Here is a 21,269-nt window from a genome sequence, read left to right as displayed (position 1 = left end):
AGAAATTTCCTTCCCTCAAGCAGCCACCTTCAAATTCACCTCCTCCTTGGTGCCTTTCAAGATCCTTCCAAGAGAATCAATCACCCTTGAGCTTCCAGAGCAAAATAAATGCTTTACTCCTTCCAATATATGGGATAGATACCTTTAAAAAAAAAAAGAGAGAGAGAGAGTAAGACAAACTTGCCCAAAGTCCAACCATCACTAAGAAGAGAAGCTATGATTTGACTTCCAGTGAATTCAGGTCTGCTTGATTCTAAATTTGACATTCTTTCTATTGTTTTGTGGTATTTTGAATAAATATTACCTTTGCTGTCATCACTACAGCCCCTTGGAACAATCCCTATGAACATCCCTGTGGTGCTTTAGAAAACTATTTTATTTTCTAATTAAAGATGAGAAAAATGAAGGGGCCCCTGGGTGGCTCAGTCAGTTAAGCGTCTGACTCTTGGTTTCAGCTCAGGTCATGATCTCAGAGTTGAGATTGAGCCCAACGTTGGGCTCCACACTAGATGTGGAGCCTGCTTAAGATTCTCTCTCTCCCTCTCCCTCTGCCCCTCCCCTGCCTCTGTCTCTCTTTTTCTCTCTCTCTCTCTCTAAAGTAAATAAATAAGTCTTTAAAAAAAAAAAAAGATGAGAAAATTGAAGCCCGGGGAGTTTAAAGGATCTGCCCAAGTGTACACCGTCCCTGAGAGACCCAGTGGGGGCTTGAGCTCCAGATTTCCGACTGCAAAAACACCGCAGTATCCTTTCTGCTGTTCCAGAGCAAGTTCCAGTCAGGGCTGACGAATTAAATGTTGTGTAGTGCCAGCCTTGCTCTCTTTCTCTTTTCTAAAATTACTGTGAGGTAGTATTTCTAGCGTCTCTGAGTCAGATTTCAGTGGTTTTGCTGTCTTGAATATACGAGCCACACCTCTCAATGCTGGGTCAGCTGCAAATTACATTTGTGTCACCCTGACTTCTTCCAGACTACACACCCAGATAGGGAAGGGAGAGGATTCTGACGCCAGCTTCTGAGGCCACGGGGCCCCATCTTCTTCTCCCCTAACACTGGCAAACCAGCTCCAGTTCTCCTCAGTTTAGGGTCTTTTGGTCAATTTTTAATCAATGTGACTTTTTATAAGTAAATTTAAAAAATTTTTTATTTCAAAATAACACATCATCTGTGAAAAAAGAAATTAAACATCACATTTAATCCCACCACCCTGAAAACCTAAAGGACGTTACTTTGAAATTGAAATGTTCTGGGGCACCTGGGTGGCTCAGTCATTAAGCGTCTGCCTTTGGCTCAGGTCATGATCCCAGGGTTCTGGGATTGAGCCCCGCATCAGGCTCCTGGCTCAGCGGGGAGCCTGCTTCTCCTTCTCCCACTCCCCCTGCTTGTGTTCCCTCTCTCGCTGTCTCTGTCAAATAAATAAATAAAATCTTTAAAAAAAAAAAAAAAGAAATGTTCCTATAGGTAGCTTATGGATTCTATATCTAATACTGTAAAAATGAAAACGTTAAATGCATAATTCTTCCTTGCCTATTTAGGGACCTAGTATTTGAAAAGCAATTTGGGTTGATTACATTTTCTTTCAAAAAAGAGAAAAACCTTTATTGAATTTTGTTTATCATGTTTTTTTTTAAAGTCTCTAGGCTTACTTTTTAAATTTCTTTTTGTTTCATAATTTTACTACCGATGAAACAAGATCTACATCTGTCCTTGAATGTAAATCACCTTTTTGATTTTGACCTCTAGACCTATCTTAGTTTTTCTTTAACACGTTAATGCAAATACCCCCTTCTTTACCCCTGAGGAACATTCGTGTAGCTCTGAGGATTCTGCGAAGTTCCTATTTGCAAAGCGCTCCCCAGCCTGCTTTTCATCAAAAGTTACAATAGTGTTTTCATTACCTCCTGCTTCTCTATACTCCTGGGCTCTGGATTCCTTGTGAACGGAAACAAATAATAATCCCTGCAATGGTATTTTCTGTTTTTTTCTGCTCTTTCTTCATCTCTGGAGTTTGACTGAATGTAGCATTTTCTGTTTCCCTAATTGTATATAGCAAACATTTTCTCAAAACCCTCAGCCTCATGCTATGACCTCTCATTTTTTGGCAGTCCCTGTCTTTATTTCAGGATGCCTCAACTTAAGTTACTAGGTTTTTCTCATGTTTCTCCTTTTTATAAAGGGGAGGCATTGCTTTTTCGATGCTAACTTCACCAATCTGGTCCTGTTTTAATTACCTGAGAAGTGAAACATTTAATAGTATTTTATTTGTAGAGGGTGTGCCTAACTGTTCCGACACAATACAGTCTCTTGAACAGACCAATGGGCATTCATTGGTGATCTGCCTTGAGTTTTTTATCATTTATTAAAGTATTCCATGAACATGTAATTACACACATTAATTTATTCATTAAAACAAATTTGTGATAACTTAACTGGCTTCATTTTACAGACAACGACACTGAGGTACAGAAACATTAAGGATCTTGCCCAAGGTCACACAGCAAGTAAGGGACACAGCCACAGTCTTTACCCAGGCAGTCTGGGTGCCAGGTCAGGTGTTGGTTCATGGGACCTGTCAGTGGCTATCTAGGAATACATATGAATTTTCAAAATAAGTATTTATTATTTCAAGAATTAATTCGAGAGTATATTAATTTTTTTTCAAAAAGCAACTAGTAAATATTAGCTCTCTGCCTTCACTACAGTAGACACTGTGGAGAAGAGAATCAGCAAACCACTATCTACCATGGAGGGTATTTAAGTCTAGCTGAGGAGACCCGAGATACAGATAGGGACACAACTAAATAACAATAGAATTAATATTTGAGTAAAAGATTATATAGAACAGTTTATTGGTGATACTGAAAATTATAAAATGGGAAAATAATTGTGGGATCTATTTTGTCACAGTAGTACAACAGACAAGCACCACAGCATGAGTAAACTAAAGGAGAAAGAAAAGGAAAGTCTTCACACCATAAATGCATTCAATTAACTCAACCAAACTTATTAGGCGCCTACTATATGTCAGGCAGTGTTCTTGGTACTGATTGTTAAACTATGGAATGCATTATCAAGAGAAATTATAAAATCACTTTCTCTGGGAGACCTGAAAGTAGGACGATCTATATTTAGTTATGTCCTGAGGCAGGGAGATGAGCTGGGTGATGATAATTGTACCTAATAATACCAGGCTGACCTAGGTGACCCTCTCTCTTGCTGTCCCATCAAGGTTGACAAGGAGGAGAGTCAACAGATCATCTCAAGAGCTCACAGATGTTCAAGGCTAGTACTGTGTATTTTTTTCATCATCCAACCCAATCCTTCACCCCTAACATTCCTCTCAAGCCCTTTTCTAGAGCCCTCCAGAGCTGGATCTGTGATCCACAAACTTCCCCATGTCCTCATTGCTCCTACCACTCCCTCTTCTCCTGGCCTTCCGGAAACCCAGCTTTCCCCTGAGACCACACTTTGACTACAGCCTCTCAAGGCCCTGTTCCCTCTCACACCAGGTTATCTTGGGGCTAGGAGGTGGGGTAAGTATCCTCTTTGCACCTCTTGCACCTATTAAACCATTTCTCCCAGCTTCCTCTCTCTAAAACTGCAGCTCCTTTGAAGCTCCTGTCTTCAGATTACACACACATGCCTTGTGGTTGTCAAATATCTGCCCCTCCATTCACCAGGTACTCATCCTCCTTCTTTCACTGAAGGCTTTGCTTTCCGGCCTCAGGTCTACCTGTCATCTTCCGGGTGCCTTCAACAAACACATGAATGGACTACCCAAATTCCTTGCCTTTCTCACCTTCCCCAATCACAAACATCCACTCCCATGGTCCCACCTTAGACCTTGCTGTTGACCACAGCTCCGCCCTGATTTCAAACATTCCACTCCCTGACAACCACCTTATCAAAACTTCCAGGCTACCTACCCCCTCCCTTTCCTACTGTCCTTGACCCCCATCCTCAGATTCTTCTTACCCAGTTTAAACAATCCCTCCCTTGTAGTCACCCTCAATGCATTTGCTCAACCGATTTTTTTTCTCTCTCTCCATTGTATTCATTTAGAAAAACTTCAGCAGTCATTGAACCAAGTTATGTGCCTTTTCTGTGCCTATACCCAAGCAGCTGAATATTCCCAGGAAAAAGAAGCATAAAACTCAGCCATAAGGTTTCTCTTTAATTTCATGCCCACAAACATCAAATGAGCACTGCCTGAAAAATTTACTATGCTTCTCCAGCAAATTCATTTCCCACTTGCCAAGCCAACCAGTTCACACCTTTTTCTTTCTCCTTAAATTTCCCCAATCCATTCTTACCATTTTCCTTCTTAATTGAAGATCTTGACTTGGACTCCACTGAGAAAATACATGCTAACAGGGAGGAATGGCCTGAAATCACCTCAAAGAAAATGTGTACCAACTTTCTTGCCTCTCACTTATTAAAACAGAAGAACTGTCACTTCTGTATCAATGCTCCGCCCCCTTATTTGCGCTCTCCACCTCGTCTCTTCTAACCTCTTGAGGACTACACTCCTGTTATTCCCTAGATTAGCAGTTCTCCAAGTGTGATCTGCAAACCTCTGCAGGTCCCTCAGATTCTCCCACCTGTTCTTTCCCAGCTTCCCTAATCCTGTCTCTCATCCGTGGTCAGTTAACAGTGCCAAGTGAAATCCGGGGAGTCATCTTGACTCTCCCTTCCCCTCAGCCCCTTCAAATCTAGCACTAACCCTTGTTGTTCTTCTGCCATCCTAATCAACACCTGAGCTCTCCACCCCACCTCTATCTCAGCCACTATCTTCCTTCCCCAAACTGGCGTGAAGGTCACCTAACACGGTTCCCTGCTTCTGCTCACATCCCCCAAATCCATTCTCCACACAACAGCCAGTCAGGTCTTACAACCCCATAGCAGACCATATCATCCGCCCCACCCCAAAGAGTCAGTTGATAGCTGTCCGTTGCTCATAGAATACACCCCACCAGGAGCAGCAAATTCTGGCTCCTTCCTCCCTCTCCCATCTCATGCATTCCATTCAGAGTGTCCACTCTCCTCTCCTGTGAAGTGCTCCAAGCCCCTTCCACCTCCTGGCTTTGGCACCTGTTCACTCTGCCTGGAATGCCTGTTCACCAGCTCCTCAGATGATCAATTGGCACATTCCCATTCTTTGGGTCCCTGACTCAAATATCTTCCTCAGAGAGACCTTACTTTACAACACTTGGCAGATGACTTTCTCTCATTTACCTGATTATTTCCTTCAGGACATTTATTATAACCCACAATAATTTGTTTCCTTATTTATCATCTGCCTCCCCAGCTAGACGGCAAACTCCATCTTATTTTTCATAGTTATCCCTGGATTTCCTGTACCCAGAACAATGCTTGGCCAGAAAGCAGGTACTTGATCAACATGTGTTAAATAAAGAGGGTGAATGAATAAGTTTTTTACATTTGCATGCTGGTCTTTTGGCTATATTCTTTGAATGCATTACCTCACTTAATCACTGTAACAATCTCCTGAAGTATGATTACTATTATCTGCATTTGACCATTGAGGAAATGGCGGTTGAGAAGACTTCTTGCTCAGTCACAGAGCTCGTACTGACTGTCTTTGCCAGCTCAATCTGCCATAATCAAACACTCTATATGGGGTGGATTAACCGATGAAATTAATTTTCTCACAGTTCTGGAGGCTGGAAGCCCAAGCTCAAAGTTTCAGCTGATTTGGTTTCTGGTGAGCCCTCTCTTCCTGGCTCTCAGCTAACTACCTTCTGGTTCTGTCTTCAAATGACTTTTCCTCAATGCATGCACATGGAGATCAAGAGAGCTCTCCAGTGTCTCTTCTTCTAAGGACACTAATCCTATTAGATCAGGACCCCACTCTTATGACTGACCTCATTTAGCCTCATATATTTCCTTAGAGGCTCCATCTCCAAATATAGCCACAATGGAGGTTAGGGCTTCAACATATGAATTGGACGGTGGGGTGCAGGGGGGCGGGGGGAGACACAAACTTTCAAGCCCTAATACTGACCGAACCAGGATTCAAATCCAGACCTGTCCAATCCAAAACTCTTCTCTGAATCATTTTGCCATATTGTATCTGAGCCCCTAGCTCTGCCCATCCTGAACCTTTCCACATCAGGCTTCATACATTGCCAGGAGTTGCTTATCTGTCTCTCTCATGAGGCACACCTTCTTTGGAGTTAGGGGGCAAGGATGCAAAGCCTGGCTTTTCTCTTTATACCTTTGTGACAAGGAGCCAATAGCTTGCCCACCTTGGATGTGCCTCCATTTCCCCATCAATGAAAAACAAACAGTAACAGAAGATACTTCTGCGAGTTTCCTTCAAGTGGTGAGGAAGAGAAGAAAGCTGTCCTTATATGAGGCCACTGAACGTTTTGGAGCAAACACTGCATGATTCCCATCTCTTGTTGTTATGAATATTTCCCTGAGTAATGTTAACAGCTGCATGGATGGGGTGCAAGAAAGCTGCCTCCACCCCAGCATGGGGAGACAGCCTGTGGGAAGGGCATTTATATGGCTGTGACTGATATTTTTCTCTTCCTCCTCCTGTTGAATCATCAAGCTTTTGTTTTGTTTGAATTAAGCATTTTTTATTTGGCTCATTTGCTTACAAGCTGGGAAGAATTGCCTCAAGGGGATCATTCCGGTAGGTGGCCTGATCCCACCAAGATGGGTGTCACCCTGTCTGAAAGTTCTCAGGAATGTAATTAATCCACTCAAGGTCAGTGGACATCTGACAATAGACTAACTAACAATAATAATAACAACAGTCATGACAGCTAACACTTATGCAGCACTAACTGTATACCAGGCACTGTCATGAGCACTATATGGATAGCAGTCCACTCACCCTAGTATCCATACCTAGAAGTAAATGATACTAATGGGTAGGTACTATAGTAATCATTCCCACAGTGACGAAGCAAATGAGCTGGGATGTGAACTGAGGGACCTTGGCTCTAGAGCCTGTGCTCTCAACCATAACAATGTGAGACCCCTCTTGACACATGTTTTCTCCCTGACTCTCCTGCAGTCCCAAGTGCAGGGAGATGAGGCCATCCCTGAGGACGGGAAAGGAAGTGCAGTCCTCCATGGGAGGGGAGAATGTCAGGCCATGCCATTCTAGGATTCAAAGCAGAAGCCATAAGTCTGTGTGATCTGCAGTCACCACCTACAAGAGTTATGACTGGTGGTTCTCCCAAGGCTCCCAGATCACCCTGTGCTTTCCCTCCCTCAGCACTAAGCGGCCTGCATCAGGATGCTTAGCTCATCATCTCCTCCTGGAAGCAGGGAGCTCCCTCAGGGCAGGGATGTTCCCTCAACAGCAGGAGGGCCAGGACCTAGTCTGTCACCCTAGACCCTACAACAGTAGTAAATAGACATTCGTGAATGAGTAGATGAAAAAGGCCAGGAAACACAATTCACGAGCACTAGTACAATGGTCTTTGAATATTTGTGATTTCTTTATCTTTTGTTTATTTTCTTCTAGCACCAAGGCCCTCAGACTTGAATCATTTGAGGAGTTTAGTAAGAATGCATATTCTCAGGCCCTAGACCCCTGAGATTCTGATTTGGTTTGGGTGGTTTTTTGAAGCATTTTACTGGAATATAATGTGCATCCAGAAAAGTATATATATTGTAAGTGAATAGCTTGTTGAATTTTCACAGTCTGAATATACCTATACACGCAGCAACTAGATCAAGGAACAGAATATTATTAGAACAGTTTTGAGAGTTTCAAACAAACAATTCCCATAATTTTCATGAAGGTCCCCTGAGCACTGAGAAACTCTGTCAGAGTGACTAACAGTAAGTAACACACTTAAAACTCTGCATGAGCTCCTGTCTACCTCTTTGAGGACAATAAGGACAAGAGGACTGGGAAGGCATCTTCAGGGACTCAGTGGGAGGCATTGGTCTTGGGGTGGGGGGGTCTAAAAGGCCAACTGAGTCACCAACTGGCCTTCAAGAAATAAGAAAAGCAGAGCTCATAAGCTCCTAATACCTGAAGAGGGGCCCTGAACACTCCGTGAGAAAAAAGTCCATGAATGCCAAGTGCGGGCCTCCAGGTTATTAAACTGCTAAAGCAAACAAGCTTTCAAGGCAAAGAGACATAGGAGCCTCGTGGACTTTCATCATTGAGCCATCTGTTCCCAAAAGGATGTGTGTACCTCCTACAGTTCCATCTGAACCCGACTGGAAAGAGGCCTTCAGAAATACATTCCCAATCTCATTCTCTCTCCCTCTGCCTTTCTCCCTCTTCTTCTCCCTCCACCCTCTCACATACACACACCTAAGACTTGCTTTGGAATGTTCTTTCCCATGCTCTAATTAAGGTCTTTCAGTATGGGTCAGACTCATTTTGATTCTTGAAATACCTCTGCCTTTTTCCTCCCATTTTTCCTTTCTTCAAAATTTTTAGATTCCCAATGTTCAGACCTAATGACAAAACTAGAAGTTGTGAACCTGACCATCCACAAAAATAAAAATATTGAGTGGTGGGACAGAGAAGAGAAAATGTTATCCTGATTAGTTCTTCATGGCCCATCTGCAGATTCAGAGAAGTCTGAGGTCAGCCCAAACATTCCAAGGCGTCAGGAAGGTTCCCTCCTGCAATTCACATCCTCCTTACCTTTTAGATTGGGGGGGGGGGGGGCATCATTTTGGCATTGGACCTCAAACAGTTTCTCTGATTTTCTACTGTTAAATCTTTAACAATTTCTCCAACTTTAAGATGAGTGAAATGTTGTATATTCAACAGAGGGTTGGACTTTTGCTTCTGTTTATGGACTGTGGCTCCTGAATTCCTTTTCCCAGAATTTGTTTTCTGTGGGAAAAGAGTTTGAGGCATTTCAAAATAAGTCTGGAAAGGAGTTACCCGGGCCTTGTAAGATTCAAGATGATTAAGATGAGTAAGTTTTCTGCATAATTCCTTGTCTCTCAGCCAATCAGGAGCCAGAATGACAGTCTCCATCCTGTGATCCTATGGAAAGCTCTACTATACGCCACTCCCAGAAAAATCACACCGAGAGCACTTTTCACAACCCACCTTCTAATCACCCAATCACTCAGTCATTCACTCATTTATTCAACAGATTGTTACTGATTGTGTACTATGTGTCAGGCATTATGCTAAGTACAGATGGCCAAATGCAAGCTCTTTCTCTGGTCCCTTCTTTTATTTCTTGGGGTATGGCACTTAAATAAAACAAGGGAATAGAGATCACTGAAATCATCTTTTCCCCCCTCCAGCTGCCTTAGTCTTCCCAGGCTCCAGTTGGAAAGCTGCAAAATTGAGGAAAAAGTGATTGATTCTCTCCCATCCAGGGTCTTCTTTCAGCATTCTTGTTAACACCCATGCTTCTTTCAGGAAGATCCTTAACAGCTAAATGAGGGCCACGAGGCTCCTGGGCTTTGCAAATCAAGCTGACATATTGCTGCAAGCCTACAGCCTCTCAGGGCCTGCTGGGGGTTAGAGGAGTGACAGGCTCTGGCCAGACCAGGGCACAGGTCTGCTTTGCAGAATCAAAAATCAAGTGTTCTGCCAGGATTGTCTTTTCTCATTTTCAAACTTTTGATCTCGTTCCAAATTACATGTTATCATCATCCTGCTGATGCAAATCATTCTGGAAAGCTGAAAGAGCAGCTTTGCCATATGTTTAAAAATGTGCAGTGTGGGGTTTTTTTCGTTTTGGTTTTTTATTTTGGGGTTTTTGTTTATTTTTTGGTTTTTGGTTTTTGTTTTTGTTTTTGTTTGCTTTTTTGGGTTTTTTTTTTTTCCTAACAACTTGATTCAGGCTGCATTTGTGCCTTTAACACTTTTCAAATTGACGTTTTCTATGTCCTAAAAACAGCCCCTGAATTTAAAAGTCTCATAACGGGATTCATCATTTTTTCATAATGCAATGCAGGTGTACATACCTGACTTTCAAGGAAATCCGCTATGTGAAAATGGAGGTACATCCCTCAAAGCAGGGGGGAGAGATTCACTTTACAGATGGATGGGTTCACTTTACACAATGAGCCTTTTTTTTTTTTTACCAAAAGAATGTCCATGGGGGTTTCCTGAAAGGGGTATGCTTTCCTAGTGTACTTAAACACTTTGTAAAATTTTAATTTAAAAACACTGCTTAGACATCACCTGTACTATGTAAAGCGAAAACTGCTCAGTTCAGGCAGATGGCCCCATGTTATTTTTAGAGCCATTACCCCACTTCAAATGGAATACAAATGACTTGTCAACATCTGGCTGGCATTCAATGCTCTGCCTAGATGGTTCTGAAGCAAAGCTTATACTTACTTCAAGACTTAGGTCAATGGTTTGTCCTCTGTCCAGCCCTCTCAGACAACTCTCTTTCCCAGACTTGAAATCCCTTTGGCACTTATGTAGCGTTTCTACTGCCCAGTTTGAATACTGCCCTAGAAATGGTCTTGGTTTTATTCATTTTGATGAACTCAGCTATGTGCCAGATTCTTGAGCAGCTTGCCTGCAAAAATTATTGCATTTGATGAAATGGAATGAGGAGCCATCACTGTTCTGAATCAGTATTTTTTTTTTTAAGATTTTATTTATTTGACAGAGAGAGAGACAGCGAGAGAGGGAACACAAGCAGGGTGAGTGGGAGAGGGAGAAGCAGGCTTCCTGCTCAACGGGAAGCCCGATGTGGGGCTTGATCCCAGAACCCTGGGATCATGACCTGAGCCGAAGGCAGACGCTTAACGACTGAGCCACCCAGGCGCCCTTGAATCAGTATCTTTTAAAGTTAGCAAGAATTCATCAGAATGAGATCTGACTTTGGTCACAGGGCAATGTTTTACATTGGCCTACAGTTAGGCTGTCTTCATGAACAAATTATTAAAAACACTAATAGAAAATAAAAGACCAGATAAGATATGGGTCTAAGCCAACCTGCAACGATCTCTTAGAGCAGAGGGATTGCTTTAGGAATGTGCAACAGGAGGCAGGTCTGGAATGTTTGTTGGGACGGATGGGGAAGACAAGCTCTCCCCTCCACCACATTTAATCATCAGAAAATATAAATTAGTAGCTTCTGGGGGTCACCATAAAGTGAAATCAGCACAGAAGAAAAACTGAAGGGTAAAGAGGCCAAAGTCCTGATGATGTCATTGGAGCCCTTGGGATCCAAGAGTTCCTGAGGGTACACCTATTTTCAGTATGTTTCAGTTAAGTGAATGGGTAAACTCATTTCTTCACTTAGGCAAGTTTGGGTGGACCTTTTGTCATTTGTAAATGAAAGACTCCTGACTCTCCCCTTCCCAACTGGTCTTTATTTCAGTTACCAAGAATTATGATTTCTCCATCCAAAAGATCTCATATTCATTGGCTTATCCCCATCCTGATGTTCATCATCAAGTTCAGGTTCTCATGACCTTTTACTTGAACATGCAAACTCTTAGTCTGTCCCTCAGCTTCTGCTTTCTCTCCTTCTATCTTCCCAGAAGCTGCCTAATTTATCCTCAACAAGCAGTTTTAATGAAGACACTCACTCCACTGTCAGAAAACCTTTACTGACTCTCCACGGCCTACTGAACTAAAAACAACAACAACAACAAAACCAAACCTAGTCTTACCCCGCTGTGTGTCTCCTTTACTACTCACACAGAACAATTTGCTTCTCAGACTTCTGACCACCAAATGTAGGGGGAGAAGTTTCCCCACACCAAGCAGTTTTCCACGACACCAGCTGTGTGTCCTACAATTTAACACAATTCTGACACTATCTACCTGGATATAGTGTCAGATCCCACAGGTTAAGGGCTCAGTCCTACAAAACGACCATTCCCATTTTGATGCCGATTGCAAGTAGTAGGTCCCCAAAGTTTCCTTGACCTCCTTCTCGAGGTTGATTAATTTGCTAGAGTGGTTCACAGAACTCAGGATAACATTTACTCTTACTAGTGCATTAAAAGATATAATAAAGGACACAGATGAACAGCCATACATAGGGCAAGGTCTGGGAGGGTCCTGAGTACAGTAGCTTCTGTACCCGTGGAGTTGGGGTGTGCCATTCTCCAGGTTTATGGATGTGTTCACCAATCTGAAAGCTCTCTTGAACCCCATACTTCTGGGATTTTATGGAGGCTTCATCATGTCAGCATGACCAATTATGAACTCTGTTTCCAGCCCTTCTCCTTTCTCATGAGAATGGGGGTCTAAAAAATGCCAAACTTCTAATCATGGCTTGGTCTTTCTGGCTGCCAGCCCTCATCCAGGAGCCATTCCAAAGCTCACCCAGAGTCACCTCATTAGAACAAAAGACACTCCTATCACCCAGGAAATTATAAGGGTTTCAGGAGCCCTGTGTCAGGAACTGAGGTCCAAGACCAAAAAGAACAAAAGATGCTCCTAATATTCTTATTACTTAGGAAATTACAAGTGGTTAGGAGCTCTGTTCCAGGAACTGGGGGCAGAGGCCAATATATATTTTTTCTGTTATCTCACACCTACTGAATAAAGGTTAGATTCCTCAGTCTGACATTTCCAACCCCTCTATAATCTAGCTGCAATGTCCACCTTTCCAACTTTTTTTTTCATGTTTTCCAGTTTATTAAAGGACATGATAAAGGATATAAGTGAGCAGTGAGATGAAGAGAGACACAGGAGGTCTGGGAGGGTCCCGAACACAGGAGCTTCTGTCCCCATGGAGTTGGGTCACGTCACCCTGCTGGTGTAGATGTGTTCATCAACCCAAAAGCTCTCTGAACCTTATAATTTGGGGATCTTATGGGGGCTTCCTCACGTAGTACCTTTCCAACTTTTATTTCTACTATAGTTCTATGCTATTGATACTCAAGGATTATGCATTCTGGTTGGATATTGAAGTCCTCAGAGCAAGTTTGAGGTAGAGCCAAGGTGAACTTGCTAATCCCATGTCCAAAACTCCCAACTTCCTCGTCAAATGACACCTTGTCCTAAGCCTTCCCTAACCCCACGGCTGGGAACCATGTCAATCCTCTTATCTCTTCACTCCTTAGGACTTTACCTCTCACTCCCTCTTATCTTTCTACATATTATAGCCACCAGTGATATGTTCTGTCTAGTCTTCTCTCTAGAATTTTTCCATCCTAGATAGCTACCCTATTTCAGATAGGGTCGGCTTGGGATTCACTTTTGTGTGCATCCTCATCCCCTCCCCCCATAGTAACATTCCACATGTTTATTGAATTGGTATAAATAAATAAAGGAATGAGAAAGGTTATTTAATAGATTCTTAGGAAGCTTGCTTTTTGGTGAATATAAAAATAACCTATAAATAACCTACCCATATATAAATAGATCCTATTGGAGTTCATGGAGTTCACTTGGTTTTCAGTTACTAAATTTCACACTTTTGCCTATTTTTGCACTATTAATTTTCCAGCACCAAAGTAAAATTTAGGTAAATCTTTGGCAAAGCCTTAAAAATTCTAAATTATCATCTTGATGATGATCAAGCCCCACATATGAGTGTAATTGAGAAAGTGTATTATGGCCAACAGTTCTCTTTGAACCATGTTAATAGACACAATACTATGCATCTAAGTTGTGTGTTACAGTTTGCAAAATGCTTCTGTGGACATTACTCCATTCCTGTTTCACAACCTATAAGATTAATAGGATAAGAATCATCAGCCCTGTTTACCAACAAGAAAAAGGTAAGTTCTAAGAGAGGCTAAGTAACCAGGAACTTCTGTAACTAAGTAGATGATAGAACCAGGACCAAAACCCCACATCTCTGACCCCTCGTCTAGCACTCTTGTGATTATTCCATGTTGCTTACCTCGGGCTAACTAAGGCAACTCATTCCCCCGAGAGTGGTTGATTTTATAAAGACCTTATGGCCATTGCTTCTGACCATTGCCATATGAGGAGAGGCCCAGAGAGTGCATAAATTTCCTGCTCCCAAAAAGGAGACATAGGAAGAGAAGGCCCCCTTTTTTTGTTCTCCTGAATGTAATTATATATGGTGTCTGCTTGTTATTTCTCCCCCCATCTTGCCACAAGCCTGAGGACAGAGACAATGGAGAAGAAGGTCGAGCCGAGAGAAGCAGAGCACCACTCACCTGGAGCCATCCTATGCTTGAACTTCTTGATATGTGAGATAATCAGTTTCCTAATTGTATAAGCCAGTGTGAGTTAGGATTTTCTGTTATTTGTACCTGAAATCATCCCAACACAAACAATATGGGATTATGATATATGGATTTGGGATAGAGAGTCCTGGGTTTGAATTTCCTTTCCAACACTTCGAAGTAGGAATATTACTTAACTATTTATAACTTGAGGGTTATTTGGTCAGATGTATTAAATAGTGGCAAGTGTCTGGTATATGGTAGATAATAAATAACCATTATTGTTAAGATGAACTCTAACCATACCAATGTCATAAGCCCAGCATGGAGCCTGACGTGGGACTTGATCTCACAACTTTGAGATCATGACCTGAGCCGAAATCAAGAGTCAGATGCTTAACCAACTGAACCACTTAGGTGCCCCCCAAAAAATATATATATACATATTTTTAGAGAGAGAGAGAGAGTGAGCAGGGAGGAGCAGAGGGAAAAGAAGAAAAGAGAATCTTAAGTAGGCTCCACACTTGATGCGGGACTCAGTCTCATGACCCCAAGGTCATGACCTGAGCTGAAACCAAGAGTTGAACACTCAGCCGACTGAGCCACCCAGGTGCCCTCTGAAAAATATTTTTAAGCCATAATTTTACACAAAACAACTTTATTGGTTCACTCATCCTTTCTCCTCTAGTCAGGCAGGCATTAGAGTAAGTACAAAGGTTGATTCCTATCAAGCTTAGATCAAGAAAACCCAACCTCTAAGTGAACTTCATTTCCCTGAAGCTTTGAGATCACTGGGCAGGGGATGAAAGCGTTGATAATAAAATCACTATTGGAGCTGAGGTTGGGGGGCTGCTACCAAGATCGGAATTTGCCTTGAAGTCAGCAATCAACTCTTCAAAGAGTAGTCTAACAAATCAAAGACTTGTCATTTATTTGTTTTTAATTTTCCTGCAGAAAGGGTTTTAAGGATTTAATAGTTAAATTTTATGGCACTTAAAAAAAGAGAGAGAGGGAGAGACCTTGCCATCTCTTGTCCTGAATGGGAAGGTAGCTAGAGTCACCTCACTTTACCGATATGCTATTTATACAACTGTGAGGTCACAGTAGTTTAGGATTGGGCTGGGCCTTCCCGGGTCTTCCTGCATTAGAGCCAAGTGCCTTTTTCATTTCAACATTAAAACAAAAAATATCACAGCATCTTGGAATGACAGTATCACCTGGCGTGGTAAGAGCTAATTTTTATTGGCAAAATAATCCCCAAACTACTCTGTTTCCTAAGATCCTTCTGTTTGATGGAGTGGCCCCACTTTTCCGGAGCGTCTGCCCTTGCTCTAACTGTACACAGCTGTCCAATTAGGGCCTCTGCCAGCCTTGCGTCCAGATACAAAACATCTGTGTGCCCCAGGAAAAGCCAGAGGACCCATGCTCAGGTCCACGAGGAGAGTGTGAGGTTCAGGGGCATGGTGACTTCAAAGATGCTTATTAGTAGTGTCGGTTCATGTCTTGATTTTTCAGGGACTGGGACGGTAATGTGAACAACTACTTACAGATGCTGCAGGATCTAGGGGCTCAGTGCTCTTCTCACTAATTTTAGTCGGCCGGAAACCCGGATAAAAAGTCACTCCTCCTTGAAGGAAGTCCCTACCTGAAGCTGCTGCTGTCAGTACGGGAATCTCCTCCCAGTGTGCCCTTCATTGCTCTGTCAGGGTGACGGGCTCTGGAGAGCCCGTCACCCTCCTAACTTGCACTTCCTCCAAGAGCACAAGCTGCTGCAGAGGGCACCTGTGCGGCCACCGGCTCCGATCATCCACCTGCCTTCGTGTGGGTAAGTTCCCCACCCCACCCCCAGGCTCTGATGAAACGGCCTTCTCTGGAATCAGCCTCCCTGGTTCAGGTGGAGAGCTAGCCCTTCTCGGCCTTCTGCAGGCTTTGAAGTGAAAAGAACAAGGGCGCTGATTCTTGTGGTTTCGCTAATCTATGTACCAAGGGCAGCAGGAGCTAGGTGACCCTGTGTTTGAAATAAAACAGGTTACTGATCTGAAAGAACAGGATGCAAATTGCTCTAGAGACACAAACCCTCCTGCTTTACCCTCAGGCTGGCCATCCTGACTTTGCTCTTAAAACATGAGAACTCGCTGCCCTGCCCAGGCATGGCTGGGGGGTGCTGGTGCTGGGCAACTGGCCTGATTTGTAGTAACTCCCCTTTCCGCTGAGGGGAATGAAACCAGAGGCCTAAGACTGTGTCTAAGAAGTGCCAAACAATCTGCCGAAAACTAAAAATAAGTCTCAAATTTAGCTCTTTGTTGTCTGTTTTCAAGGTCAGATCAGATTGGCTGATGATGTCAGTCAGAACAGCCCAACTAGCTTCCCTCTTGTCTCCATTCAAAAGGGCTCCCCATCACCTATACAATACCATCCATTTGGGGCCTTGCTACAATAAGTGGGGTTTTGTTCTGGATGTGTAAGGGCTACAAAGTAACCAACACGTGATATCTTCCTCAACTAGCTTTTATAGTAGTAGCTATCCATAGAGTTGTTTGGGTGAATAATAGTAATAATGCCAAGTAGCTAACCTGACTAGAGAACCAGGCACCATACAACATGTTACTATTTTGACACGTTTCCTAATTTAATCCTCACTATGATCCTGTGAGGAAAGGATTGTCACTATTTTATTTTGCAAATGAGGAAACAGAAGCTTTCCCAATGTGCTGGCTATTCTCTGCCTCCCCCCAACCCCGGCAATTCTGCACCCTCCGCTGCCCTGCTCGGTGCCCGTGAGGCTGAGCCTTGCCCACACCCCAGCCCAGCTCCCCTGTGAGCTGACTTTGGCAGGCTCCAGAGATCAGAGGGTAGGAGGAGAAGAGGTCAGGGTGTTTCTATCTCACTCCATCCCTTCCTTGTGTCGGATTCCTTGCAGTGGCTGCGACCTCCCTGGACCATGCAGCTCTGGCAACAGGCCCCTTCAAGGTGTTCCCCTCCTGGGGTTACACCCTTGGGGCTACAGCATTTCCTCCTGTCCACTTCCCAACTGAACAGCAGTGATGGCTTCTCCCGGTTGCTAGACCTTGAGTGCTCTCTGTCCTTGTCTCTTCGCTCAACCCTGTTCTCACCTCTGCAAGTAGCTGCTTCATGAAGTCTCTTCATTTGAACCAATCAAGGGCAAATTGTGTTCCTGTCAAGACTCCAACGGATATATCCAGCAAAAGGAGTGCAGACCTGAGATTCAAACCCAAAATATTCAGTAGTTGGGGAGAGAAAAGGTAAACAGTAAAAGAAATAAAATTGGGACGCCTGGGTGGCTCAGTCGGTTAAGCGTCTGCCTTCGGCTCAGGTCATGATCCCAGGGTCTTGGGATCCCTGCTCAGAGGGGAACCTGCTTCTCTCTCTCTCCTCCCTGCTTGTGCTATCTCGGTCTCTCTCTCTCAAATAAATAAATAAAATCTTTAAAAAAATTAAATTAAAAGAGCCATAAGAAAGTTGTAGAAAATGTTATGGAAAATCGAAGACCAATAAAAATACTCTGTAGGGGATGAGCCATTATGTTAGACTTTTAATATATGAGTGGAATTGAGACAAGTGGATATGAAAAATAGTGTTTCAAATGCAAACAAAAGCACTGATGCAAAAAAAAACACAAACCACATTTTGAGAACCGAAGTGGTTTAGTACCAGAAATGGAGCAAACTGTTTCTCAAACTGTATCTTAGAGAACTCTACTGTTCCGTGAATGTTCTACCATATTGAAAAAAAAGAGTGCACAGTTAAATAAGATCAGATAACTTTGCTATAAAGGAGCTTAACCAGGTTTCTCTACTTAGGACTTCTCAGAGCATTTGAAAGGCCAATACAATGTTCAACTTTTTTTTTTTCCCATGGACAACCTATTTTAACATTTTCTAGAAGTGTGTGAGGAAATAGGGTTTGGGAAACACATATTGTCCACTAAGATTATACAATCCCGTAGGACTCCCTGGCATACCAATTCAGAACGCACTGTGGCAGCCAGAATTCAGAGCATATTCCAAAGTGTTCTGCAGAAAGTCAACGGGGATATTACAAACTGTGAGCAAATATACTAGAACACCATCATGTAGCCATAAAATGAGTTGTGAAATGTAACAAGCAGCCCAAGTGGAAATTGAATTTGTTGTCCTGACATGCCCTGTAAGGTAAGAATGGTGGAAGGGCATCAAACAGAAATTCAGATTTATATCCTGGAAAACACTGGAGCCCTAGTGGTAAAATGGTACATACAATGTGTCCTGCTCTTAGTGACAGGCAATACAAATTATCTCAGACCGGATATTTTAAGCAGATTAGAATTTCACTTATTAATTCATTCAATCATTTGTTAATAAAAATCAGTTGAGCCTTTACTAGGAGCCAGGCTCTCTGCTAGACTATCGAGGAAAACCACAAAGATGAGAAAGAAAAACACGATAGAGTTTCTGCTGATAAGGAGCTTAGGACCACTTGAGGTTGAACACGTAAATATGTACAGTTGACCCTTGAACAATGCCAGGGTAATGGGTGGCTGTGTCACAGTACTGTACTGTATTTATTGAAAAAAAATCAGCATTTAAGTGGATCCACACAGTTCAAACCAGTGTTGTTTAAAGGTCAGTTGTAGTTACAAGTTAAGATATGTCAATACAATTCTCTAAAAGCATAGAGGATGAACTTACATATCTAGCAATGAAGGATTTGGAAAACTTCAGAAAAGAGTTGATATTTGTGTTTGAAGGACAAGTAACATTTGCCAGAGGAAAAAAGAGAAAACTCTTGAAAGACATTGATATTTAGTATCCAGACCCCATATTTAACCACATAAAAGTTTGCTCCTTATAAGACAGAAAAGAGAAAACTCAGTATTTATGGATAAATATGAACATAAAAACAAAAGAATTCACCCCCAAAATGCCTTTTAAAGTTACAGAAATTTGGGAGAAAATTTTATCACATGAATGTAAAGAGAATATCAAAAGATTATTAATGTCTATTTTGAGGCCAATGGCTCTGCTGCTTCTCCTTGAATTAAAGGAGGAAAAAAACCCTTTATTTTCCCTTTTGTTCTTGCTCATGAGATCCAGTAGGCAAGTTAGAGGACATCAGAGAAGTCCAGGGCTGGCCTCTGGAGACTTTCTGAATTGGACCAGAGAAAATGAGAAACACATAGTTATTTCAAAATGTTTCTAATTTTTCAGTTTAGAATCATGCCCACAGTTTACAGGAAATTGCTGGTGCCAAAGCCTGTTTTTCTTCCTGATAATTTTAAATTGCTATATTCTTTTAAGTAGGATTAGAGTAAAGCTTTTCTTTGCTGTGCAGCATTTTTTTAAGGGCACCATGTGTACCAATGTGGCAGATTAACTCTATAACTACTTTATATATTAATCTTTTACATATTATACCTCCCCATATTTATATTCAGAGTGTGCCTATATTTCTAAACACTTAAAATGAATAATCTAGGGGCACCTGGGTAGCTCAGTCGTTAAGCATCTGCCTTCGGCTCAGGTCATGATCCCAGAGTCCTGGGATCGAGCCCCACATCGGGCTCCCTGTTTGGCGGGAAGCCTGCTTCTCCCTTTCCCACTCCCCCTGCTTGTGTTCCTGCTCTCTCTATCTCTCTCTCTGTCAAATAAATAAATAAAATCTTAAAAAAAAACAATAAACTTAACAAAAACAGGAATTTTTAAAAAGTTTTAAGTGCGATACAAATACATTTGTTTGATTAAATGCTATAAAGATTTTTTTATAAAGATTTTATTTATTTATTTATTTGAGAGAGAGAGAGAAACAGCATGAGAGGGGATAGGGTCAGAGGGAGAAGCAGGCTCCCTGCTGAGCCGGGAGCCCGATGTGGGACTCGATCCCAGGACTCCGGGATCATGACCTGAGCCAAAGGCAGTCGCTTAACCAATTGAGCCACCCAGGCACCCAAAGATTTTTTTTTTTAGTGGTTCTTTTTGCTGGCTTTTCAAAAAATTATGGTCAATTACAGGAGTTTGTTGTGGTTTTACTTTTTTACCATGTAAGATTTTCAATTCACCATCATAAGAAAAAATCTGGTTTTGCCCTCAAAAACACTGACAAACATACAGACCTGGTAATATCAGGGGTTCAACAGATATTTGTGGAATATATAACTGATGGTACCACAGGGGGGCTTGGAAGAGGAGACAAAAAAAAATACAACCCTGGCTCTCATTTAAATCTATAATTTCTCCTAAATTCAGTTCTAAGAAATTCTTTGTTGCTACAGACCAGAGTTATGACAGAAAGCCTTGAGAGTGGTTAAATAGGAGTCCTGATCATTTCTCCTTAGAAAACCTGCATTAAACTTTTTAGCATTGATGCTATACCAGTGTGATTGATTGATTGATTGATTCATTCATTCATTCAACAAATTTTAAAACATTTATTGAGCATTCACAATCCTAGTAGTAGTAATTATAATAGTAATAATACTAGGTAAGTTCAGTTTAGAATTTATTTTATGCTGAGCTCTGTACCATATGCTTTGTACTGATTAAATGTTTACAATAGTCTTAAATTAGCCCCAAAGCCCAGATGAGAAAAATGAGGCACAGAAAGTCACATACTTATCTATGGTCATCCAGAGACTAAATGAATTCTAAACTGGATCCAAGAGAGTCTGACTCCAGAGTTCCACATTCTTTGCTATGCGAGGATCCCATGGTGCCTGACAGATCACAAGATACATGCATCATCCCTCCTGTAAGGAGTACAGTGTCATGGACTCAAAGGCTGCAAGAGCAGGTGATCTAAGCTCTCTTTTTACAGATGAGAAATAAGGCTGGTAAGTGAGGTGATTTACCCAAGGTCACATAGACAGGTTTAGAATACTCCCCCTCCACCCACAGCCTCCGCCGCCAATCTCTTATGTCATCTCTCATTTCAACTCTCTTTACTCACTACATGGAGCTGGAAAGCCCTACTTATCTGAGTAAACTTCTAGATCCATATTATCCACCACAGAAGAAGCCATGTTATCACCAAAGAAACCACATGGAAATTATTTTTTAAGTATGTAAATGTATCTCCTTAGAAATAATCCTCATTGATAACTTTTGAACTGACTTAAATTGTTGAAGCTGCATACAGATCTCAAACTCATGAAAAATTAGCCCTAAAAATTGCATTTAGCAGTTTAGAT

The sequence above is a fragment of the Mirounga angustirostris genome, unplaced genomic scaffold (assembly GCF_029215605.1).
Source record: "Mirounga angustirostris isolate CCGP_5_RB_7025 unplaced genomic scaffold, mMirAng1.0.hap1 SCAF_13, whole genome shotgun sequence".
Taxonomy (NCBI): domain Eukaryota; kingdom Metazoa; phylum Chordata; class Mammalia; order Carnivora; family Phocidae; genus Mirounga; species Mirounga angustirostris.
This window is presented reverse-complemented; position numbering follows the sequence as displayed.